General features: G+C 40.9%; 1 protein-coding gene across 3 annotated transcripts in view; it reads left to right on the top strand.

Annotated features, from left to right (window-relative positions):
- Nucleotides 1-599: 599 nt before the first annotated feature.
- bach2b (BTB and CNC homology 1, basic leucine zipper transcription factor 2b) overlaps nucleotides 600-27448 on the top strand; it is a 348705-nt gene continuing 321856 nt past the window's right edge. For 2 of the 3 annotated variants that reach the window (XM_072251653.1, XM_072251652.1), the window contains exon 1: nucleotides 600-973. The gene's annotated coding sequence lies outside the window, so the exon portion shown is untranslated. Of the gene's footprint in view, nucleotides 974-15744; nucleotides 15793-27448 lie in introns of those variants that run through there. The other variant, XM_072251655.1, reaches the window with a different exon arrangement.

The following is a 27448-nucleotide window of genomic DNA, read 5'->3' as shown; positions in this document are numbered from 1 at the left end:
ATAGGGTAATGTTATTGACTATTCCGTTTATAGTGACATTAAAAGAAATATTCCAGTCAGAATCTGAAGATTTTATCTTCAGAGTGCATTCCTTGCAGCAGTATAATTGCGCGATCGTTATCGAATCGCGCTTAGTCAGTGGAGAGGGGTGGGAGGGAGACAGGCTGGCCACTGGGTTCCTCAACCACACTCCACACTCTCGGGACGGAGCGCGCCGCCGTCCACCCCCCGCCCCTCCCGCCCGCGCAACGGAGACCCGTCACCTGCACATGCGCCGCGGGACGGGAGAGAGCGGCGAGTGATGGAATCCCGTCCGAGCGGAGCGGAATGCGAGCATGCGCGCTTGGAGTTCGGCCGGGGCGTGGGGTGTGTTGGGAGGGGGGAGGGAGGGAGGGAGGTGATTGGGCAGGGTCCGGCCGTGCCCGCGGAGGCGCGCGCGCGCGCGTGCCCGGCGGGAGGGGGGTGGTGGGGGGTAGGTTTTGGCGGCGGCGCGTGCGTCAGAGGGAACGTCAGCGGCCGCTGTGCGAATGTCAACAAAAAAAATTGAGAAGCCAGTGAGAGTGAAGTGAGGGAAGAGGAGGCGAAGGGAGGAGGAGGAGGAGAGGAGGCGGCGCCGCCGCTGCTGCACCGCGCAGGGGAGGGGAGGGCGGCTTTCGCTCGGCGCGCTGTACACGCGTGCGGGTGGCAGATTTTGCAAAAAAAAAGGCGCTTCGGCTCCACGTTGCGGAGAGAGAGAGTCGCCTCGAGTTGGCGCATTGGAAAACATAACTCAGACACGCTCCTCTCCCCCCTCCTCCCCTCATCATCACCACACACACACACACACAACTCAAAACAAGCCCGCAGCCACGCCGATTCAGCTCATCTCAGCTCCCTCCCTCCGCCGGTGGCCGGGCTCCTCTGGGCGCACTGAATCATGAGGTGTTTGTTTTGAACTTGGAGCTGCCTTGAACATAGTCGAAAGTTAACCAGGGTAAGGAGGATGCAATCTGCTTATTTATGCTTTTTTTTAAAATCCCTTCCGAAAGTGGTGGAGGGGAGGGGGGCGCTTGTGGAAGTGTACATCACCTCCGCGATACAAGTGGCTGTTCCGATGTGATTTGCTGCGGAAAGGCTGGAGGCATTGGCAAGCGTGGCTTTGCTGAATTTTTTTTGGTTGAGTTCGAGCTGTCACGGTGCGGACAGGCTGAGTGGGAACTGGAACTCCGTCCCCGAGCCGAGGCCTTGACCGTGTGCAGCAGCGAAAGAAAGCATTACAGCTTCGCCGCCTCCTAGCCTTGGCATCTCACTCAGCATTCTGACATAATGCATTCAGCATGGACCTGCTTATGTTTTGCATTTTAATAGTTTAACAGCCAGCTGATTGTTGGAAAGACAGCTAAACTGTGTATGAACATGTAAAGATTTTGCATGTTTATGTATACATAATATGTTTGGAACTGGCAGCAACTGGGGATGGTGTTCACAGTTTCTTTGTGCGGTTTTGAATTGATAACCTGTATGTTTTCATGATTTCTTTCACTGTGGGTGCATGCAACAAATTATGCCCTAAAATGCGGTGGTTGTGACAATGCATGAATGTCTTCGGGAGTCTCGATGCAATGATGATCTTGTTTACTTGAGAAATATTGTCTGTTGCAGCAATCTGATTATATTTGCATACTTTTGAACAAAGTAAAGTCTGTTATTATCAAATCAGTTGAGTTTATGTTATTGTGAGATTGGTCTCGACTGAAAAATGGTAGTCCAGGTAGTGAAGCTAGCATTTTGTCAATGAAAAATTGTAGCGACGAGTACGCGACCGAGTTAATTTCGGAGCCCTCTGGCTAACAGCTTGCGAGCTTTCTATTTTGAAGTTACAACTTGGAGTATCTTGAAAAATGCCGGGGTTTCTCCAGATGCTGTTCGAGGTGGAGCTTGTTTCGCTCCTGAATTCATCAGCTTGGAACAAATGCCGTGGATGTTGTTTTTGCATGTGCTCTTTAACAATGACGAAACCCCAGCCTTAAAGTCGGGGCATTGCTTTAAAGATGAAATTTGCCATATAGACCCTTTATTCCCTCCAGAATATGTCGCAGTTCTTTTGATCAGTATAATAAGGGAGCCTGCAATTCCTGGATTTTTTTTACGACTCAGTATAGCTGATGTTGAATGCAGTACGGAATTCTGACAAAGGAACGCGCCTTTCGCCGTAGTCTTGTTTATGCACCCTTGTGGAACTAGGGCCACATTGATAAGAAATAGTGATGAGTAAATGACCTGATTGATGCCTGTCATTCTGCTGCTACCTAACTACATTTCAGAAGAGGCTAGTGTTTTTTTTCCGAGGAAAGACGTTTCATGTGTTCTTTTGTATAATTAGGAGGTAGTGAAAGAGTGGTGGGACTTCGGGCAATATTTCGAGTCTGCAGGATTGTTAAAGTCCTAGCTTTCGTGGTTTAGGCTGTGTTCCCAGGGTTGCAGGACAGACCCAGTACGGCCATGTTCTCAGAAACAACTCTCCATCTAAGATAACTAGCAATAATTTGATACAGTTTAAAGATAGAACACTGAGGTAACGCACCTAAATGTATATAAGTATAATACCTACTCAAATACACTGCGGGAAAAAAAACTTAACTGATGTTTCGTATCCTACGTCAACATTTCTAAACCGTATCAGTAAAGGAAATTTATACTCCCCACAGGCACATAAAAGATGAGGTAATGTAAATGAATGGCTTTACAGGTCATGTGATCTAAAGCTGAAGATCACCGTCAACCTGCTCCTAAACATTCCCGAACCGTGATGTAAAGATTTAGAACGGGATAACCTACTTTACATGATGTTCTGCCTTAATATTTTGATCCTAAGATATCCATTGATTGACCTCGGTTTTTTAAAAAATTAAAATCCAAGGCAAAACGTTAATATGTTTCCTAAGGCTAATAGATATTTTAAAAATATCAATCTCAGTTACCTGGAATTTAGTTTATATTACAGAATCTTTAGAAATGATGGGTTCTGACTAATGGCTAGGATTGAATATTTGTAAATCATTACCAGCCATTTTCAAAACTATTGAGCGGCACCACGAGATAGCACTTGCAGTCTGAGTTTATCATTAATACAGCACATAATCTCGGGCAAGATTCTTCAGGAGGACATTCCTGATAATCTCGCCCACTCGCAACCTAGACCTATGTTTCTATTTTGCAAGCAACTTCCGGGGGCTTTAGTACTTACGCTATTCTTCGAAAATATCAGCATTTTTCTTTAACTATATTACCTCTGATTGGCGATGTCAAACAACATGAGCCTCACCACTCTTTCAAAAGCAGAGCTGGGACATAAAATGTCTTTTGGAACTCAAAGGAAAATGTTTCTAATCTTTGATCTTTATAACGTTTCTACTTCAAAACAAACCAGTTGAAATTTCTAGAAAAAAATGCATTTAATAGGGAAATTCGGGAAGCTTGCGGAATGTAGGTTGGCCATGTAAAATGTCAGACTGTGCATTTTATGGCAAAAAGTCGATGGTAACCTGAAAGTAAGCTTCTCTTTTTCATGAAGATTTTTTTTTCTTGTGAGAAAATATAGGTTGTGGGATTTGTTATGTTTTGTATATATACAAGATTACTCAAGTATTGAAATATTAAATACCCAACAGGATTGCCAGGAGTTACACATCAGCAATAAAAAATCATCATCAGTTTTTTTCACACACACAATTAACATTAGGATAACCTAAGCGGATAGTTGAAGATCCCTGCATGTTAATAAAAGTAGTAAAATAATAAATGCATGAAATAAAAGACATAGCAACGATAATCAGCTTTCAGTAATTTGGTCCTATCGTTGACTAATTTGTGCTTTAAAGTAATTACACAAAACCGTAATTAATTGCGGACTGTTGGATTGCGTTGGAGTGCCCGTTACTTGCGCGCTTTGCGGAGATGTTGTGTGTGTGGTGACCGCGCGTCAGCACTTTAAGCAAACCCTGCACTTCTGTTGCTGACTCACCTGCGTACAAACCAAAACGTGACGCCAGTCCCACCTCCTTTCACCCCACAGCAATGAATCATCGCGACCCACTCGCTGGGCAGCGCGCTGCTCTGATTGACAAACCGATGCCGCCACTTACAGGTGGCAGTCGTCCTCGACTATCCAATCAGCGTGAGCCGGGGCTGACTGATGGGCGGGCAGATGGGACGCTGTTGTGCGGTCATTGTTGGCAGCGCTCGGAGCCAGGCATTGCATTGCCCACAGTGACTGCGTGCAGATAGAGAACTTGCCAGCAAAAATAATAAATAAACCCACGGCTGCACAGGACGAAGGAGCTTATTTCTGATTTCCGTCACTGTGTAACCGGTGGATGACTCACCAGTGTTGTTACTGATAACATTGTGATGAAACGCTTGGTCGCATCTCCATCACTTGCTGGTGAGATGTTGGAAAATATTAGAGCAACATCAATAAACTCAAGCTTCACGTTGACCAGATTAAATCAGCACATAATGTGCGATTTGTGTTAATTTTTTTTTAGTACCCATAGCCTTGACTTCGTAGTCTGGTTTAAATAAAGCGACAGTATACTTAGCTTCCTTTGTCTCATCTCAAGTAAAATTAAAAAGATTAGTGAAGGAAGCATTAAAATATTCAAGCAATACGAAGTTTTAGGATAATTCCTGGAAATTATCTGCTAATCTATTGAATCCCCACGTTAAGTGTCGTACCTTTCCACATTAACTCTTTCTTTCGAAACACGTTTGCTGCCAGTAGGTGACATGCAGAAAAGTGACCGAACATAAACACAGAATTTGCTAAGGGCATTCAGACGTCAATTTGTATATTGTGAATTCATCGTTAGAGCCCCGGTCTCTGTGTAAGAACAAAGCTGTGGGTTCAGTGCCAATTTTAGCAATTGACATTCAAGTGCAGCTTGAAGGAGTGTGGTGTTGAAAGCTTCTGTACTTAAGAGGGCTTCCCCTATGCCAGATGAATGTTGCAGGTCCTATGGACTATATTGAAGAATATTTTCCCCAATGCTATTGCCAATACCCATCCCTCAACTATCACTAAAACTGATTGCTGTTTATGCAGCCCTAAAGCATGTAAGTTAGTGCATTTGTTTTCAGGAATATCAATGGAAATACACTTCAAAAGAAGTTCATTCTCTGAAAAAGAAGCTCTGTGTAATACCCCAAGATCTTGAATACTTTGTATAAATACAAGTAATTTTACCTCTCCCTTCAGTTTACCAGCTCTTATGGCATTGCCTCCTTGTCCTTCTCTCCTTCAGTGCTTTCCATTATTCTTTTATTTCTTGTTTTGTCTTTGCCTTAAACACATTCTCAAAGCTGGCCTGTTCACTCAATCTTGATGAAGGGGCTCGGCCCGAAATGTCGACTGTACTCTTTTCCATAGATGCTGCCTGGCCTGCTGAATACCTCCAGTATTTTGTGTATGTGTTGCTGTTCACTCCTGCATGTGCTTCCCCTTTCAACAGTTTGATGCCCAGTTTTGCCTTTGAAATACATTTGGACATGTTAAGCCTCAAAACAATTCAGGAGTCATCAGGGCCTGAAGATTAATCTTTTGGATATCACCGCAGATAACCTTGGAGGAGGATGTTGCTCATTTTCTTCGGAGACATTACATTAGGTTTAAAACTACAAGAAATGGGAAGAGACAGGAGGAGATTTTAGAATGATAATTGGGTAGACAAGGTGGAGGTTGATAGGTTCTTGATTAGTCAGGGCATCAAAAGTTATGAGGAGAAGGCAGGAGAATGGGGTCAAGAGGGATCATAAACTAGCCATGATGGAATGGTGGAGCAGATAGGTTGAATGGCCTAATTCGGCTCCATTTTCTTATAGTCTTATGGACTTAATTCCAGCTAGAGTTGGGAATTGTATTTTATAGTGTTTTCTAAGAGTTATTATTGGGTCCATCTTATTGGGTATTTTATAATATATACCTTTCATCGTCCAAGGGGAAGCTCTTCGTAAACACTACTTGATCTTCAATATAAACAAGTTAAGCATGAGACTTTTTAGTTTTCTGCTCTGTACTAAAGTAAGCTTGTTAAACATGGAACACAGAACAGCCCAGCACAGTAACATTTGCCTACACATAATCCATAACCGTCAATTCCCATCATGTTCATATGCCTCTCTATATCCCTCTTAAATGCCTCTATCATGTCTGCTTCCACCACCACCTCTGGCAGTGCAGCCACCACTCGGTGTAATAAAATACTTGACTTGCACATTCCTTTAAACTTTTTCCCTCTCATGTTAAAGCAATGCACTCTATTATTTGACATTTCTAACATGGGAAAAGGAGTCTGACTATCTACCATGTTGGCGACTCTCATAATATTAAACCTATTATCTTCAGCCTTCGATTCTCTGGAGAAAACAATCCAAGGTCACCTAACCTCTCTTTGTAGCTAATAGTCTCCCAATACAGGCAGCACCTGGTGAACCTCTTCTGGACCCTTTCCAAAGCCTCAACATCCTTTTTGTAATGGATTAGTCAGGGCATCAGGAATGCACATAATACTCTAAATATGGTCTAACCAAAATTTTATGCAGTTGTAACATGTCTTCTTGGCAGTGCCCTGACTGATGAAGGCAAACATGCAATATGCCTACCCTGACCTTATCTCTTGGTGTTTCCATTTCCAAGCTGTGGACTTGGATCCCAAGATTCGGATTCAGTCATTTTTGTCCCTTTTATGATCCTTAAAATGGGGCTTTGGAATATTGGAATTAACATTTAATATAAGCAGAAATTTAACTATACAAATAGAAGAAGCAAATAAAAATTGTCAGTATGACCTCTTGGACTTGAATGGAATTTATTAAATATCTTCTTTCCTTTTAACCATAAGACATGGAAGCAGAATTAGGCCACTCAACCCATCGAGCCTGCTCCACCATTCCATCATGGCTGATTTATTATCCCTCTCAACCCTATTCTCCTGCTGTCTCCGCATAACCTTTGATGCTATGACTAACCAAGAATCTATCAATCTCTGCTTTAAATATACTCAATGATTTGGCCTCCACAGATGTCTTTGGCAATGAATTCCATATTCATCACCCTCTAGCTAAAGAAATTCCTTCTCATCTCTGTTCTAAATGAATGTTCTCTATTTTGAGGCTGTACTCTCTGGTCCTAGACTCACCCATTATAGGAAACATCCTCTCCACATCTGCCCTGTCTAAGCCTTTCAATGTTCGATAGGTTTCACTGAGGTTCCCCCTCATTCTTCTGAACTCCAGTGAGTACAGGCCCACAGCCATCAAACGCTTCTCATAAGTTAACCATTTCATTCCTGGAATCATTCTCGTGAACACTCTGGACCCTCTCCAATACCTGCACGTCTTTTTTTTAGATAAAAGATTAAAACCTACTCACAATACTCCAAGTATGGTTTGATCAATGCCTTATAAAGGCGCAGCATCACACCTTTGTTCTTATGTGCTAATCCTCTTACATGCTAGCATTGCATTTACCTTCCTTACCACCGACTCAACATACGAGTTAACCTTTAGGGGATCCTGCACAAGGACTCCCAAGTCTCTATGCACTTCTGATTTTTCTCCACTTCTAGAAACTAAGTCTACTCCTTTATTCCTTCTACCACTGTCACCTCTTTACCTATTCTTCCAATCTTTCTAAGTCCTTCTGCAGACTCTCTGCTTCCTCGACACTACCTGACTCTCCACCTATCTTTGTATCAAATACATACTTGGCCACAAAGCCATCAATTCCATCATCCAAACTAATGACATATAATGTGAAAGTAAGTTGTTGAAAAACACCATTTGTCACCTGTGGCCAACCAGAATAGGCCCCCTTTATTTTGACTCTTTGCTTCCAACCAATCAGCCAATCTTCTATCCGTGCTAGTATCTTTCCTGTAATACCATGGGCTCTTAAATTAAGCAGCCTCATGTGTGGCACCTTGTCAAAGCCCTTCTGAAAATCAAAGTAAGCAACATCCACAGACTCTCTATGTCTGTTGTTTCCTCAAGGATTTCCAAAAGATTTGTTAAGCAAAATTTCCCTTAAGGAAACCATGCTTACCTGGCCTACTTTATTACATGCCTCCAAGTAACTTAAAACCTCATCCTTAATAATGGGCTTCACCATTTTCCCAACCACTGAAGTCAGGCTAACTGACCTATAATTTCCTTTCTTCTGCTTCCCTTCCTTCTTATAAAGGTTGACAATTGCAATTCTCCTGTCCTCTAGAAATGTTCCAGAATCTAGTGATTCTTAAAAGATAAGTACTAATGCCAGCACAATCTCTTCACCTACCTCTTTTAGAATCCTGGTGTGTAGTCCATTAAGTCCAGGTGAGTCTACTGTCAGACCCATCAGCTTTCCAAGCACCTTCTCCTTAGTAATAGCAACTATATTCACTTCTTCCCCTAGAATTAATGGCATAATGCTAATGTCTTCCACGGTGCTGATTGATACAAAATACCTACTAAGTTCATCTGCCATTTATTTGTCCCCCATTACTATCTCTCCGATATCCACTCTTGCCTTGGTTTTACTCTTTATATATCTATATGTGATGGGATGGCGATATGTGTCTACCAAGGGAGGAATAAGGTACTCCTTCTCTTTGCTGGCCTGCAGATCACCTTGGGCAATCTGTAACACCTCCTTAGCCCCCCCCCCCCCCCGATCCGGGTCATGTGAAGACACGAGAGCAGGTGGTGGATGGTTGTATGAGCAGTAGCTGCATATCACAGGTCTTGGTTATGTGACCACTGACACTAGGCAGACTATCTCTGAAGAGTAATAATAAAAGCTGGCGTCATCCATCTTGTACAGCAGCCCAGAAGAAAGCAATGGCAAACCACTTCTGTAGAAAAATTTGCCAAGAACGATCATGGTCGTGGAAAAACCATGATTGCCCACGTCATATGGCACGGCACATAACAAGTGAACGATTATCTGAAAGAACGTTTTGTATCCTCTTTGATATTTTTAGCTAACTTACCTTTATCTTTCATCTTTTCTCTCCTTATGTGCTTTTTAGTTGCCTTCTGTTGGTTTTTAAAAGCTTCCCAATCCTCTAACTTCCAACTATTTTTTGCTATATTAAATGTTTTTGCTGTAATGCTTAGACTTCCCTTGTCACCCACAGTTGCCCCATCCTCCCTTTAGAATACTTTTTCATCTTTGGCATTTATCTATCCTGTGCCTTCCAAATTACCCTTAGAAACTCCAGCCATTGCTGTTGTGCTGTCATTCCTGATAGTGTACCTTTCCAATCAACTTTGGTCAGCTCCTCTTTTAAAATGAATTCAACTTAATAATTTTTAATTCTTAAAATAATGACAGAAGTCGCTTCCTAATGTTGCAGATTGGTAGAGTCCTTTTGCTTAGGATGCCACTCTCATCGTCAGTGAGATTCTTTAATATATACTTTGCATATAAAATGATAGCAGTCACCTTCAGATTCAGTTACAGTCATTGCACAGTTTTTCATGTAGTAACTCTGAAAATAGTAATGGTTGCAATGCAGAACCCCGGAGCACACCTCAGAATTCCGACTGTCAAACGTGAACAAAAAAGATCTGCTTTCTGTTCTTTGACCAATTCAATCTTCAAGGTGTTAATTTCCCTTTAATTTTTTTTGAAACTTTTATCAATCTATTCCATTGCTTTTTGAAATTGCATATGTAGAGCAACATCCCTTTCTCCTTATCACACTCCTACTCGTTTTTTTGAAGAGCTCCAATTAAATTTATCAAACGTGACTTGCTTGCTCACAACAGTGAATCTTAATTTCTAAGTGTGTCTTAATAGTTTTCAGTTTATTTAGATTACACAATTGTGAAATGTAATCAAAAATTAACTACAAGTGCTTTAAAGTGCTCTAAGTGTTCTAAAGTCAAATTATTCTGATGGGTTTTAAGGGGTTATCTTGTCATTGACATGAGGGACAAAAGCAGAGATTCAAACATTCAGAATAGTATTAAACAGGCCAGGGTTCTTTTCACATAAACGGTCTTCCATGTGTTTGATTGTATGGATGTTTTGGGGTCAGAGGGGGGAAGTTAGGGCTTAAGAACAGGGATGTGCGGACTTAGAGGTCAGTTCAGAGTCTAGGACTCCATCTGTGCTTTGCATTCAAAGACCACCAACAGTGTAGACAAAGAACATCAGTGGATGGATGTCAGGCCCACAGGTGCCTTGGATGAAGACCACTAACAATGGGGACAAAAAGTATCTGTGCCATGGATGAAGACTAGTGAGGACAAGGGCTAGGACCCCACCCCCCAATCAGCAAGTTCCCCGCAGGATCAGCAGGCAGGAGGCACAAGGAATGATCCCCTGAGTACACAAGTCAGGGAGTCCTGGGTTGATACTGAAGGCTAAAGGTTGATTGGAAGTCCACATGCAACGTCCTGAGAGTCTGTGAGTCCACAAAGGAAGTTGAAGGTCTGATGTCTGTGAAACCCTGAGACTAATGGAGACTGGAGGCTCAGGGGTAGCCTGATCTTGAGTTGGAGGACGTCCTGTGTATATAAGTGAGTGGATGGAAGGAAGGGAATGGGCTTGTTTTGCTTTTGTTCTGCTGAATGCGGCCATGAATGTGTGACGATATTTGTGAGCTGCCCCCGCACATGTTTAGGTTGGTTTGGTTGTTAACGGAAATGACACGTTTCATTGTGTGTTTCGATGTACTTATGGTAAGTAATTGAATCTGAATCCAATCAGATTGATATACAAATTATATTGTCACCTACCGGCATAAACAGAATAGGAGTCAGAATAAGAAGCTAGAATAAAAATGTGGGGGGAGGGAAGGGGGTACAAGCTGACAGGTGATGGGTATGACTGGGGGGGGGAGTTGGTGGGAGAGGGCTATACCCTCCCAGCTTCTTACTTCATTCTGCTCTCCTGCCCACCTGTTCACACCTTGTACTCTTTCCCTTCTCCCCACGTTATTCTGGCAACTGCCTCCTCCCTGAAGAAGGGTCTTAGCTTAAAACATCTACAATTTATTCCCCTCCGTCGATGGTTCCTGACTTGCTGAGTACCTCCAGTATTTTGTGTGTATTGTTCAAGATTTCCAGCATCTGCTGAATCTCTTGTGCTTGTGCCAAAGACATAAACTAGGCATTGGTAAATCCAGCAGTCAGATTAGGAGAAACCATGCTACACAGAGGAGTATGGGGAGGGGTGGTATGCTAGAAGGTGAAATTTATTTGTTTATTTATTTATTTAGTGATACAGTGTGGAGTTGGCCCTTCTGCCCTTCGAAGAGTGCCGCCCAGCAAACCCCAACAATTCCGATTTAACGCTAACCTAATCATGGGACAATTTACAATGACTAATTAACCTCTCCAGTTCATCTTCGGAGAGTGGGAAGAAACAGGAGTACCTGGGGAAAACTCACGCATCACACAGAAATGACGTACAGACTCCTTACAGAGGACACCGGGATTGAACTCTGAGCTCCAACACCCCAAGCTGTAATAGCATTGCTCTAACTTTTACGCTCCTGTGGCGTCCTATTTAGTACCACAGGGAGTAATAAAGGGCATAGCAAGAAGTATTTAAAGAGAAACTAGATAAGTGGGGAAGGAATAGAAGAACACCTTGATGTGGTTAGAAGGAGAGGGGTCATTAAGTACATCGTTGCGCGGCACTGTGTCCTTTTCTCAGTGATCTCAAGCAAAAGGATAACTAGTTCACAGGGGAACCAACTTTGGTGCCCTTACGAAGCTGGAAGTGGAGGATGTTGAAGTGCATGGCACCTGAATGGCAAGAACTCTGGTAGTGATCCATATTTCTGGCAAGTTTAATGATTACATTGTTCTCAGTATGTAATCTGCTCAACTATTTGCACTGAACAATAAATATCTAAGCTATGAATAACCTCAATGTGATGGATAGTTTATTAGCATCTAAAAATGGTAGCACCCCATTTTAAGAAATTGCTGCATACAGTATATGCATTCTTTGTGAATTAAATTTAGGCTCGCCAGGATAGGCTCACCCGCGACATTTTGCCCCTGTAATGCTGCTTACCTTTTCCAGCCAAGTAAGGAACACTTGAAACAATGAAGCTTCGTTCTTGTAGGCAGTAATTTTTTCTCAGATGTTTTAAAAGATAAGCTTTTTTTTTCTGAACTTCCTTTTCAGTTCATTTTTTTTCAGGCTGACACAATCTTTCGTTCTCTTTCTTCAGAGCTATTCAGTACCTGGTTTGACATGAATTCTTACTATTTTGTTCACAATTTATTTTTGTTCATTAGAATCTTTAAATCTGTTTGGTTAATGAGGCAGATGATTTGGTCCCTGTTTCACCCATGACCCAGATACACTGTTGAAGTTGTGGCACCACTGTCAACTTGTACTTGAAATAATTTGTGATGCAAAATTATTCAAGCTCAAAGTTGAGAGAAAATCTGTGTAATGGTGTAAGCTAAGAGATACCTCAGTCCTCATATTCATGGTCCGAGTTTCACATTCGAGCAAATACAATTTTAAGTGGAGTCCTTCAAGCCCAAGGTTGGAAACCCATATTCCTAACTGTGATCAGGAATGCTGTTGATTGTGTTTTTTAAAAAAAATTTACATGATGGTAGTGATGGAAATAAGAGCGAACACCTTTTTGGAAAATAGAAGCCTTGAATTATATTTCTGGACAAATCTGTCCAGAAGTGGGAGCCTGGCTAAAAGTAATTAGTAGATTTATTTAAATATTGCACTGTGAGCTGTTCAATTCTAGTCAGTATAAAAGACCTTCCCAAATATACTAGCGGATATTTTGATTTGACAAAGAAATAAGTTAACCAGCTTCTCTTTCTGCAAGCCAAACATTTCATTTGAGCTTATCTCGTCCGTTTTGCATTTATGCATTTGTAGTGGTATTCTGTATCCTGAGTACATTGAAATATCAGTTGTCATTTTTTTTTCAAAGCATTGTTTGTTATCTGAACATTGCATTCAGTGAAGTGAATAAATTCAATTTTGGTGGGGAAGCTGCAGCTGTTTTCTGAGAAATTAAAGTGTGTGTGGGAAAGCCAGGTTCAGTCAACTTGTCTAAACAACAAAGATCACAAGACTGAATTGCAGTCATGCCTCTGGTGACACTGATATTTATTGCCACTCACTGGCTATAGATGCTTTTGTAGAGAAATTTAAAGCAGTTTCCTTTTATTATTGTGGGCATCACTGAGTCGTGGCTGAAAGAAGGCCATAGTTGGGAACTTAATATGAAAGGATATACTTTGTATCACAAGGACAGATGGGAAGACATAGGTGGTGGTGTGGCTGTGTTGCTAAGAGATGGAATTACATCTTTAGAAAGAGGTTACATAGGATTAGAGAATGTTGAATCTTTGTGGGTGGAGATAAGAAACTGCAAGGGTTAAAAAAAATTATGAGAATCATATATAGGCCTCCAAATAGTAGCCAAGATGTGGGGTTGAGATTGCAAAGGGAGTTGGAAAGAGCTTGTAATAAGGGTAATGCCACAATTGTAGTGGGGGACTTCAATATGCAGGTGAATTGGGAAAGTCAGGTTGGTGTCAGATCACAAGAGAGGGACTTTGTTGAATGCCTGCAAGATGGCTTTTTAGAGCAGATTGTGCTTGAGCCTACTCGGGGAAAGGTCATTGTAGATTCGTCGTTGTGTAATAATCCAGGTTTTATTAGGGAGCTTGAGGTAAGGGAACCCTTAGGAGACATTAATCATAATGTGATTGAATTCAGACTGCAATTTGAAGCATAAGTCACATATATCAGTATCGCAATGGAATATAGGGAATTACAAAGGCATGAGAGAGGAGCTTGCCCAGGTGGATTGGAGGAGGATACTGGCGGGGATGACAGCAGAGCAGAGAATGCTGAAGTTTCTAGGAATAGTTCATAAGGCGCAAGGTAGATATGTCCCACAGAAGAAGTTGATCTCAAATGGCAGGGATAGGCAAATGCAGCTGACAGGGGAAGTTAAGGACTGCATAAAAGCCAAGGAAAGGGCAAATAATGTAGCAAAAGTGAATTAGAAGTTGGATGATTGGGAAGATTTTAAAATCCAACAAAAGGCAGCTAAAAAAACCATGAGAAAGGAAAAGATGAAATATGAGGGCAAACTAGCCAGTCATATAAAGCAGCATACTAAAAGTATTTTCAGCTGTATAAAAAGTAAAAAGGAGGCGAGAGTTGATATTGGACCACTGGAAAATGATGCTGGTGAGATAATAATGGGGGACAAAAAAATGGCAGATGCACTTAATAAGTACTTTGCATCAGTCTTCACAGTGGAAGACACTAGCAGTGTGCCAGAGGTCTGTGAGTGTCAGGGAGCAGGAATGAGTGCCATTTATTACAAAGGAAAAAGGACGAGGCATACTCAAAGGTCTTAAGGTGGATAAGTCACCTGGCCCAGATGGACTACACCCCAGAGTTCTGAAGGATGTTGCTGAAAAGATAGCAGATGCATTAGTTATGATCTTACACGAATCACTTGATTCTGGCATGGTTCTGGAGGACTGGAAAATTGCAAATGCCACTTCACTCTTTAAGAAGGGACAAAGGCAAAAGAAAGGAAGTTATAGGCTAGTTAGCCTAACCTCAGTGGTTAGGAAACTGTTGGAGTTCATTATTCAGGGATACTTGGAGACTAATGATAAAATAAGGCAAAGTTGGCATGGTTTCTGTAAAGGGAAATCTTGACTGACAAATCTGTTAGAGTTCTTCGAGGAAGTAACAAGCAGGGTGGACAAAGGAGAGGTAGTGGATGTCATTTACTTGGATTTTCAGAAGGCATTTGATAGAGTGCCACACATGAGGCTGCTTAACAAGATAAGATCTTATGGCGTTACAGGAAAGCTATTGACATGGATAGTGGAATGGTTGACAGGCAGGAGGCAATGAGTGGGAATAAAGGGGGCTTTTTCTGGTTGGCTGTCAGTGACATGGTATTTGTAAGGGGTCAGTAATGGGACCACTACTTTTCACATTGTCAACAATTTAGATGGCTTTGTGGCAAAGTTTGCAGATGGTACAAAGATAGGTGGAGGGGTAGGTAGTGCTGAGAAAACACTGTGATTGCAGAAGGACTTAGACACATTCGAAGAATGGGCAAAAAAGTGAGAGATGGAATACAGACAAGAGAAAATCTGCAGATGCTGGAAATCTGAGCAACATACCCAAAATGCTGGAAGAACTCAGCAAGCCAGGCGACATCTAGGAAAAGAGTACAGTCAGCATTTTGGGTTGAAATTAAAAATCCACTTGGGATTTATGCTTTCTTTTGATAATGTTTTATAGGATTCCAGTACACTGGAATGTAAGAAACAGGAGCAGGAGTGGGCGACGTGAGCCCTTACAGTCTGTTCTGCCTTTCCATAAGATCATAAGTGATACCATGCCTTTGCAAATTTAACTTTTCAATTCCCATTTCTACTGATACCTTCAGTATTTGAGAAATTTATCCATCCCTGTCTTGAATATACACAATGTCTGAAATCTTATCTGTCATTATCTATCAGTGTCCAGAAATCTATCAGCTTTAGCCTTGAATATACTCCAGTGTGTGAACATTCACAATTCAGTGAGATAGGGAATTAACCAAAAACATCCTTCTTAGTCATAAACACATGTTGTCCCGATGAAATGTCTTGGCCCGAAATGCCAGCTGTTCATTTCTGTTCATAGATACTGCCTTACCTGCTGCATTCCGCCAACATTTTGTGTGGTCACACATCTCTGATCCTATATCCTGAGGCGTTGTGCTGTAGTTCTAGACACCACTGATAGAGGTAACAACTTCTCACCGTCTACCAGCTCAACCTTAAAATCTTGCATCTCAATGAGATCACCACTAATTTCTCTAATTCAAGATTCAAGATTGTTTAATGTAATTTCCTATACACAACATTGCATAACTGTATTTAACCATCTTTCCTCTTGGATGCTCCCCTCAATCCAGGAATAGATTGTGTAAGTAATTCTAATACTGGGCTGTTATAGCAGGTAATTAGCCAAAACTGCAAGTCACGAAGTGCCAAATAAAATTTCAGTCTTCAGAGAGAATTTGAATACCTAGTAATAGATTGCCTGAATAGCAGTTCAGTACTTAAGATTTAGTTTATGTGTGTGTGTGTGTGTGTGTGTGTGTGTGTGTGTGTGTGTGTGTGTGTGTGTGTATATATAGGAGTTAGAGTGTAGTACACTTATGCTACCATATAGGCATGCATTATCAACAAAGGTACGTGGGTAATTTTCGAGGCAATATTTCTTTCATCCTCCACTTCTGAAACCTAGCAGATGTGTTAAGTGATTAACACCTCTAATACCTGGGTGTTGTGACATAGCATATTGGTGTGTGGTTGTTGATCTATTTTGCAGACTTGCTTTTCAGAAACTTGCTTACGTCATCTGTTTTTGTTTGAAAGTCTCTATTCATACAGACAAAATTGCCTAATATCGATAAAAAATGTACAGGCTTGTTTATTGTTCAATAAAGGTTATTTTTTCTCATATTCTCACAGCATGCCTTAATTAAATAACCTTTTGATCTGAGCTCAATTTAGCAATTAAATGCCTGAAACTATGCCATCTTTGTAAAATAATGCAAATAATCTTTTGGGAGATTAATGATGTTATATTTATTAACTGGTATTGTATGTGCAATTTTGAAAAGTTGTATGTAAAAAGAGGAAAATTTTGAAAAGTCTCAGTTGATACGTCATGAACTTGAAATGGTATCTCTGGTTCTCTCCTTGCAGATGCTGTCTGACTGGTATTTTCTGTGTTTATTTCAGATTACAGAAGCTTTGATATTTTGCTTTTCTATTAAATTCTTCATGTTTAAGCAGGATGGAGTTGGAAGTTATGGAGTTGAACTTATTTTTAGGCTTTTCCTGTACCTAGTTTTGTTGTCAATTTGAATCAGACTGGGAACTACAATTGTGCAGATGATTCAAAGTTCAGAATTTGCAAATATACATTCAGGTACCTAATAAAGTGGCCACTGAGTGTATGTTCATGGTCTTCTGCTTCTGTGGTCCATCCATTTTAAGGTTCGATGTTTATGTGTTTAGAGATGCTGTTCTCCACACCACTGTTATAACACATGGTTATTTGAGTTACTGTCACCTTGAACCAGTCTGGCCATTCTCCTCTGAACTTTCTCATTAACAAGGCATTTTCACCCATAGAACTGCCTACTCACAGAATCCTTTTTTGTTTTTTGAACCATTCTCTGTAAACTCTAGAGATGTGTGTGAAAATTGCAGGAAATCAGCAGTTTCTGAAATACTCAAACCATCCCGTTTGGCACCTAGAATCATTCCATAGTCATAGTTGTTTATGTCATATTTCTTTCCAATTTTGATGTTTGGTCTGAACAACCACTGAATCTCTTGACCATGTTTGTATGTTTTTAATTCATTGAGTTACTGCCACACGATTGACCGATTAGATATTTACACATTTATAATACATTCCAGCCACTGAGTGTATATGTTCATAGATAATAAATTTATTTGATCGATGAAAAGCTTGGAGATGGGAAACAGAAATTAATGCATAATAGTAATAATGTAATTGGGGTGGAATGATAAAGCATATGCAAAATATCAGCCATAATATTATTCAATGGGTGTATGGTCAACTATTGGTTCTAGTTCTTGCAGTTATCCATTCTGTCAGAACTCCAGAATGCTCGTATATTAAGTGGAAATGGATCCAGATCTGTGATGTTCTGGGAACAACAATTGCTGATCTTGATTATAATAAAGTGTTAAAAGGAACCAAGGCATTTTGCTGAGGTTTTTCAGGGACAGTGCATAAAGCAAAGGGTTTTCTACCTCATTTTCCAATCTTTAGTTCAAATGTGATACTGGTAAAAATATAGGAAATGGAACATCTCACCATAGAAACTCAAATAAAACTGAAGTAAATTTTTCTGAAAGCTATAAAGGTAATTTTTAGAACAGTGAGATTGTACAGTTTATGTCTCTAGGCTGATGTTACTTGAATTAATTTCTCTGGATCTCTTTTGAATGCTCCTGTTTCTATGACTTAAATTTGTGAAACGCACTTTGAACGTAATCCTCTGCACCAGTTGGAATCGCTCTACATGTGTCAGCTATATCTAAGATACATTTTGTTGCTTTATTGTAAAATAATAAAAAATTCCATTCATTCCTAAATCTTGTCCCCAAAATTAAAATATTTGCTTCCATCTGTACAAACAAAATCCATTACATCTTGTATATCCTTGGGAACTTGAAATCAACAACTGCCCCTGCAGATTTATGCTGAGGTAGGGATTTTGAATTAAAGAAGATATAGGTATGAATTTTGCAGTCTCTGGCAAAGTGATAGCACTTGTAACTTACAGCAAAGAATATTTTACATAGATCCAATGAGTAGTATTGCATGCCTTTTACCTTTTTTGGTTTGAGGTAAAGCATTATGTCAGTCTGATCCCTGGAGTCCAGCACCAGTCATGATACAAATCAGGCTTGGCTATCGATTGTGTAGGAGCCATGTACCTGTTTTCTATGTACAATGTATTCAGTATTGCACCTTTATTATGTTTATTATGGTAGCTAATCATTTGGGGGGGTGCATTGTGTAGTGAGGAGAATAAGTCGAGTGTCATATCTTTTGTTGACCGCTTAACTTAGCTAAATTAAACTGAATATTGTTAGTTTTAGTTTCATTTCATCAATTCAAGATTGTATGTTTTGCTAGATGCTAATAGGGATCGAATACATTTCTTCGTCTTTTTAGAATCTTGTTATTGGATTGATCAGAAGGCATGTTGTACAGGATAACAACCCGTGTGAGATCTCAAGCAGCGACGTTGGTTTGTTCAAGTTTCTGCTACAGATTGTCTTAAATAATGTCAACAGATGGCATCTCAGGTGGTAAAATTACAAAAGTCTGGCAGGTTATGAAGTAAAAATTGGCAGGTGCGCATGAGATTAAAGTAGAAATTGGAATATCATAAATCAATTAAAATATTTTCTTAATTTAAGAAGTGCTGAATTTTAAAACAGTTATTGGAGGAATTGACACCCTCCAAAGAAGTGTTTCCTAAGGGGAGAAAATATGTTGCGTTTCTAAAATATCACTTAGACCAATTACTATAAAGCATAGTATTTCCAGGGAAGTTTCTAACAGGAGTGTATTGTAAATATTTGAATTTCTTGTCAGTTCACTGATTTCTGTTGATATCCAAGGAGAAAGTTGCAAAATAGCACACCCTTTGGACTTGCGTCAGTGAGGACAATTCCACTTTCCTGTATTGGATTGCATGTGTGCGTATTCCAGAAGTTGGTACCAGATTCTCTCCATTATGACGGTGAACACTGAGAGCTTCGTTGTTATTTTAAGGGTTCTATGGATTCCAAGCAATTTGTGTCCTTAAAGTGATATATAACTTTTCACATTCTGAACGGAATCATTAGTTTGGTGTCTTTATCAGGCACTAACTGTCCTGTTAAAATTATCTAATAGACATAGAAATGTTCAGTTTAGATACTGTTACACTTAATAAGAAAATTTAACCAAATTTGTATTTCTGACTTAGAGTTCAGTTGTGAAATTTGTGCACACTTTTTCCTGATCATTAAAGGCTGGGGAATTGTATTGTGTCCATATCATGGTGTCGCCGATTAGCTAATGCACATAAGAGACTCCTTGGGAATGCACTGGTAGGAGCACAATTAAAGCATTCCCACGCTGAATACTGTCTGGGACACTCAGTCGTAGAGAGGTACCTTATAACCCATATCGTGGATCAGCAGCTGAATGCAAAGGAGGCCCGTAAGTAAAACTTGGCCCATTTGCAATGTAACTTTACGAGCTCATATTGTATTTCTTTCCAACAAAATTGAGGCCTCTAATTTAGACCTAGGCTAATGCAGTTTTTATTGGCAGCAAGGATGAAGGGAAGTTAGCACAGTGGGGAAAAAAAGAAAACATCAATTAATTAATTAATTAATTGAGATGCATTGTGGAATATGCCCATCCAGCCCTTCAAGCCGCACCACCCAGCAACCCCTGATTTAACCCTAGCCTAATGATGGGACAGTTTATAATGACCAATTAACCAACCAGTATGTGTTTGTACTGTGGAAGGAAACCAGAGCACTGAGAGGAGACCCACGTGGTCACGGGGAGAACATACAAACTCCTTACAGGTAGCAGTGGGAATTGAACCTGGGTCATCATACTGTAAAGCGTTGTGCTAACAACTACCCTACTGTACAATGGGACTGAAAGGCAGATATTCCCAGGGTTCTAGGACATATCCCGTAGATTGGAAAGCAAAATATGTAAATAACTATTTAAGACAGGAGAGTGAAGAAGTAGTTAGTCTGTCATCAATTGGAAAGAAAATGCTGGAATGTATTATAAATGAAGTTAACAAGGCAAAGTAATAATAAGATTAGATAGAGCCAGTATGAACTTATGAAAGGGAAATTATGCTTGACCAATTTGTTAAAATTAGTAGAATGGAGAAGGATAAGCTAGTTGGTGAGGTTAATTAGAGTTTCAAAAGAGGTTATCAAATAAAATTAAAGTGTATTGCATATCCTGACATGAATTGGCTATTTATTAATAGACAGTACACAGAGAATAGAAGTAAACAGGTCACTTTTAGCTTGAAACGCTATGACAATACAATAGAGATCTGTGCTGGGGCCCCAGCTACTCTCAATCTCTTATCATTGATTTGGACAACAGACCAAGTGTAATATATCCAGGTTTGCTGGCAGTAGAAGCTGGAGTTGCAGTGTTGGCTGCAAGGAGAACACAGATAGGCAAAGTGAATTGGCAAGACTGGGCAGGTGGAATGAGATATGGTAAAAATATGAGATCATCTTCTCTAGTAGAAAAGAACATTCTTTGTGTGAGGTTGAAAGGTGTTGGTCTTCAATGGAACTTGGAGATTTTTGTACATGAAGTGCTGAAAGTTTACATGCAAGTTGAGTAAGTGGTATGCTTTCTATGCTGTAAGGGTGATTTGAGCTCAAGTCTTGCTCTATATAGGCACCTAATGAGACTGCTCCTGAAGTATTCTGTAAAGGGATTCATCAAAGGTTCACCAGATTTGGTAGGCTGTTTGTATACATGTAATACATAGAATACGTAGACTGGGTCTATACAGTCACGATTTTAGAAGAATGGGAAGTGATCTCATTCTGAATTAGCCTATCACAGTAGATGCATGGATGATGTTACCCCTGCTTCATACGTCTAGAACCAGACGTCATAGTGTCCAAAACAACACAGGGTAGGGATGAGAAGAGGATGATTCTAGGGAATTCTCTGTCCAAGAAGGTTGTGGAAGTTCAGTTGGTGAATATACTCAAGGTTAAAAAAAATCAGTTAATGTTTTGTTATAAAGTGAATGGCTTTGGTGCGGGAAAATGGACTGAGATAAAATAGTAGTCACGACCTAGTGGAATAGTGAGTAAGCATAATGACTGAATGGCCAGGTACTGTTCTATATCATATGTCCTTAAGACATTATAACAAGAAGCATGCTGTATTTCTCTCAGTTTGTGTTGAATATTTAAATAAGGTACGCTGTCTGTTAAGTTTATTTTTCTAATCCTGTGATGAAGTAAGAGTGATCATAAATTGGACAACCACAAATTTCAATATCAATCATATTCCTGTAAAGATAACTACGAAACAAGTAACTCTGCTGCTTTTATCTTTTCCCCTTAATATCTAAATGGTGCTAGAATGCGACCGCAAACCCCTAAAGGCTTCTCTGAAGTATTCAAATATGAACATTTGCTGGACATTAATTCATCTCATTTCTGGGAACTGATTTGTTTTGCAGAATGCTTATTGTTTCTGTGATTGAAAACTTACAAAGGGTGAGATGACTTTTCTGGGAGGACTGACTTCAGTTTAATTTTCCTACAAACATAGTAAAATGAAAGGTAGACATGAGGAAATCTGCAGATGCTAGAAATTCAAGCAACACACACAAAAAATGATTCACAGGTGAAGTGTCGCCTCACCTGGAAGGACTGTCTGGGGCCCTGAATGGTGGTGAGGGAGGAAGTGTAAGGGCGTGTGTCGCACTTGTTTCGCTTACATGATTAAGTGCTGGGAGGGAGATCGGTGGGAAGGGATGGGGGGACGAATGGACAAGGGAGTCATGTAGGGAGCGTTCCCTGCGGAAAGTGGGGGGGGGGGAGGGAAAGATGTGCTTAGTGGTGGGATCCCATTGGAGGTGGCGGAAGTTACGGAGAATTTTATTTTGGACCCGGAGACTGGTGGGGTGGTAGGTAAAGACAAGGGGAACCCTATTCCTAGTGGGGTGGCGGGAGGATGAGGTGAGATCAGATGTGCATGAAATGGGAGAGATGCATTTGAAAACAGAGTTGATGGTGGAGGAAGGGAAGCCTCTTTTTTTAAAAAAAGACATCTCCTTCATCCTGGAATGAAAAGCCTCATCCTGAGAGCAGATGTGGCGGAGACGGAGGAATTGCAAGAAGGGGATGGCATTTTTGCTGTAGAGTTCGCTCCCTACGTGACTCCCTTGTCCATTCGTCCGCCCCATCCCTTCCCACCGATCTCCCTCCTGGCACTTATCCTTGTAAGCGGAACAAGTGCTACACATGCCCTTACACTTCCTCCCTCACTACCATTCAGGGCCCCAGACAGTCCTTCCAGGTGAGGCGACACTTCACCTGTGAGTTGGCTGGGGTGATATACGGTGTCCAGTGCTCCCGGTGCGGCCTTCTATATATTGGCAAGACCCGACGCAGACTGGGAGACCATTTCCCTGAACACCTACGCTCTGTCCGCCAGAGAATGCAAGATCTCCCAGTGGCCACACATTTTAATTCCACGTCCCATTCCCATTCTGATATGTCTATCCACAGCCTCCTCTACTGTCAAGATGAAGCCACACTCAGGTTGGAGGAACAACACCTTATATTCCGTCTGGGTAGCCTCCAACCTGATGGCATGAATATTAACTTTTCTAACTTCCGTTAAGGCCCCTCCTCCCCTTCACACCCCAGCCTTTATTTTTTAATTTTATATATCCCCCCCCCATGCCTTTTTTCCCTCTCTCTCTTTTTTTCCTCCCTCTGTCCCTCTCACTATAACTCTTTGTCTGCTGTCCACCCTCCGGGCTCCCCTCCCCACTTCTCTCTCTCCCCAGGCTTCCTGTGCCATGATCCTCTCCCTTCTCCAGTCTGGTATCCCTTTTGCTAATCAACTTTCCAGCTGTTAGATCTGCCCCTCCCCTCCTGTCTTCTCCTATCATTTCAGATCTCCCCCTCCCCCTCCTACTTTCAAATCTCTTACTGTCTCTTCTTTCAGTTAGTCCTGACGAAGGGTCCTGGCCCGAAACGTCGACTGTACCTCTTCCTATAGATGCTGCCTGGCCTACTGAGTTCCACCAGCTTTTTTTGTGTGTAAAATGAAAGGTGTTCACAGTTCACACATTATGGCGATCAAAATTAAATAGAAGTTGTCTGTCTTTTTTATTGTAAAGGTATTTGGTGATTTTTATCCATTCTGTGAGTTGAGACAGGTCACTTCCCACATCCTGTCTCTTACAGATACGAAAGCAATAATAAAAGAATTCTCAATGGGTCAGGCAGCATCTGTGAAGTGAAGCACATTAGCGATTTGGATAAATGACCTTTTTTTCAAAACCAGTGTTTATGCAAGTATTGTTTTGTGAACTTACATTGGCTTTCCATAAATAAACATTTAACTCGTCCTTATTTACAGTTACTTCCAGTCTCATCCTACACTATGTCTGGAAATACCAGGAGTCAGTCCGACATACTAATGACACTTTTCACCCCTTCTGACTGCTTACTTGGTATCTTCTTCTTTCAGTGTCAGCTAAAGCTCAGTTAACAGCATTAATGTCTATGAAACAAAAACTTCAAGTTTAAGCCCCACCTCAGTGGTTAGGCAAGTTGTTAAGTTGATGCCTGTATGTTTTCTTTGGAAGATATGAAAGATTACACGCTTTAATTGCAAAGGAGAAGTGGGGAATTATCCCCCAATAGCCTAACTAATTTTTATCCCTCAATCACAACATATCTGAAATAGGTTATTTGATGGTTATCACAATGCAATTTGTGTTTGCCACATTGTCATTTTCTACATTATAGTAGTACTTCTAATTCAAAAATATTTAATTTTCTCTGAAGCATGTTAGTGTATTCTGACATGAATGTGAAAGGTGTTATACAAACATAAGTTTTTGTTTGTTTCTAGAGTGCTCTACCTGAACTCCAGATTCTGTTTCCCTTTCATTCATCTTCTATGCATGGTGTCAAATGAATGAAAAAGAAAATTATTTTGAATTAGGTATTTTATTTATTCCAGGTCTTAATTCAATGCAGTTTAGATGTAGAACAAAATATCTTCATTGTACAGGTATCCCCCGCTGTACGAAAGTTCACTTTACGCCACTTGGCTTTTACGAAAGACCTACATTAGTACCTGTTTTCGCTAACCAAAAGAAATCCGAAGAGGATTTTCGCTTTTACGAGAAAAGGCGAAAAGCGAAAATAGCATTCAGCATTCGTTTTGCAGCGAGCCATTATTGAGGCAGTGCGCACCCCAAGCAACGCTGCCAAACTCCTTCCCCGGGAACTACACTCAGCATCGAGCCGCCATAGCTTAGAAACGTGTCTGTGAGCATCTGTGCTTTATCTTGATTTATTTTGTGCATCCGTTAGCAAGCTGTGTGCTACAGTATCAGAAAAGCCTAAGATAGCTCGTAAGGGTGTTACACTTAAGAGTAAAACTGGACATAATTAAGCATTTCGATTGTGGTGAATGAAATAAAGACATTGTGCATACGTTGAACTTGCCTGCGTCCACCATTCGTACTATTTACACGTATAGAGAAAGAATCTTGAAAGCTGCCAATGTTACTGTTGGTTCTGCTAGTAGCAAAGTGGTCTTTTTTAGTTGGCATCCAGTAATGGATAAAATGGAAAGTCTATTGCTTGAGTGGATTGATGGGTGTACAAAGCATGGTGTTCCGTTGTTACCTTATACTTAAGGAGAAATCAGTCAGTCTTTTTAATAAGCTGAAACAGAAAGCATTGGACGATGGTGACGAAATTGTTGCGAAAGTAGAAGTTAAAGGTAGTCATGGGTGGTTTGATCGGTTTTTGAGGTGGCGCAGCTTCATAGTTTAACGTTTGCTAGGAAGAGTGCTTCCACTGATACTGAAGCTGCCGAAAAGTTCCCAGCAGAACTGAAGAAAATAATTACAGAAGGTGGCTATTCGTATAAACAAGTGTTTAACTGTGATGAAACTGCAATTTATTGGAAAAAAAATTGTCGAGTAGGACATTTATTTTGATAGGAGAAAAGCAGGCTAAGGGACACAAGGCATCGAAGGACAGGTTTACCCTAATGCCTATTATTAACACCACTGGTGATGCTGTCCTTAAGCCTCTACTAGTGTACCATTCAGAAAATCCGAGGGCACTTAAAGGCATTGATAAGAATACACTTCCTGCTGTGTTTCGTTCACATCCAAGCAGTTGGAATACCCAAGTGACTTTTTCTGAGTACATGAGTGGATACGTTAGTCCTTTTGTTGAAAAATACTGTAGAGAAAATAACCTCGATAATAGGTGTCTTGTGATTGTCGATAATTGTGCTGCTCATCCACCTGGCATTACCGAGTATGGCGGTAACATTCGTGTTGTGTTCTTACCGCCGAATACGATATCGTTGCTGCAACCGTGTGACCAAAGCCTAATAGCCACAATTAAGGCTTGCTATATGCAAAATGTGGTGTGTTTTATTGTAAGTACCATTGACAGAGAGGGCAACTCCGAAGCTTGGAGATGCTCCCAATAGGCTAACAGTCTCGATGAGAAATGGCGTTTGGAGGAAACTGTGTCCCGAAGCAGTGAACGACTTTAAAGGCTTTGAACCAACAACAATAAATACGGCAATAGTGACTTTGGCTAAGGAGGCTGGGTTTGTGGAAGTTGACGAAGATGAAGTTGATGTTGAAGAGGCTTTAGCATCCCATGACCAAGAACTGACAGGTGAAGAGCTGATGCTGTGATCGATGTGGAAGGCTTGAAATACGACAGTATGCTTGACTGTTTAGCCTCATGCATTTTTCTATCATACAGTTCTTTGTAACCATTCAAAACATCCAGCAAACCTGCCCTAAACCTACGTGCCCTTTCAAAATTAAAGTCATACTTTTCTGCAATCATTGCAGCACTGTCAATCTTAGCGAAAATCTCATGCAAGTGCTTCACCTTCAGTTCCTGGACGACTTCACTTTCAGGCCGTTCGCTATTGCGTTCAGTTTCAATTCGTATCCCTTCCTCTTGCGATTCTCGACCTTTGACATCAAGGCAATAGACATAGAAGAAGGTGTAGATGTTAGTGACCTGCCTGCCCTGATGGATTCAGATGATGATGAGATGTTAATAGATGACACTCTTCCTCTCTCTCCTACACCCCAATCTCCTGCACCTCCCACCACCCCAACCTCTGACGACTCAGCCTAACACACCATCATCAGTGTGCTCGCTGTCTTCCCGATTCTGGTAAGTGGAACTACACTATACATATGTTATTTCTACTTTATATAGGCTGTGTATTTATCATATCATTCCCGCTTTTACTATATGTTAGTTTTCTTTTGGGTTTGATGTGTTATTTGGTATGATTTGGTAGGTAATTTTTTGGGTCTGGGAACACTCAAAAATTTTTCCCATATAAGTTAATGGTAATTGCTTCTTTGCTTTACGCCATTTCAGCTTAGGAAAGGTTTCATAGGAAGGCTGTACTTTTGGGTAGTGGGGGAAACCTGTACCTTGGTTCCAGTCAGGGTTGGTTCCTTTCATACTTTTCCATTTCAGCCTCAGTGAGATTGCTGATTTCAAGAAACTTCGAATATACTTGTTCGGATGCTCAAGTCCACCTTAACCAGCAAACCGAGGAGAATGGAACATAGAAATCTACATGTTGTGTTGAACATGTATCCTGCTCTAGAAACTGCCTATAATTACCCTACTGCATAGCCTCTATTTTTCTAAACTCCATGTACCTGTCTAGGAGTCTCTTAAAAGACCCTATTGTATCCGCCTCCACCACCGTTACCGACTGTGCATTCCACGCACCCACCACTCTCTGTGTGAAAAAACTACAACTGACATCGCCTCTGTACCTACTTCCAAGCACCTTAAAATTATGTCCCCTCATGTTAGCCATTCCAGCCCTGAGAAAAAGCCTCTGGCTATCCACACGATCAATGCCTCTCATCATATAATACACCTCTATCAGGTCACTTCTCTTCCTCTGTCACTTCAAGGAGAAAAGGCCAAGTTCACTCAACCTATTCTAATAAGACATGCTCCCCAGTCCTGGCAACATCCTTGTAAATCTCCGCACTCTCTCTATAGTATCCACATCCTT

Source organism: Mobula birostris, chromosome 2 (assembly GCF_030028105.1).
Source record: "Mobula birostris isolate sMobBir1 chromosome 2, sMobBir1.hap1, whole genome shotgun sequence".
Classification (NCBI taxonomy): Eukaryota; Metazoa; Chordata; class Chondrichthyes; order Myliobatiformes; family Myliobatidae; genus Mobula; species Mobula birostris.
The sequence above is the reverse complement of the archived record's forward strand: the minus strand, read 5'-3'. Positions and strand labels throughout refer to the sequence as shown.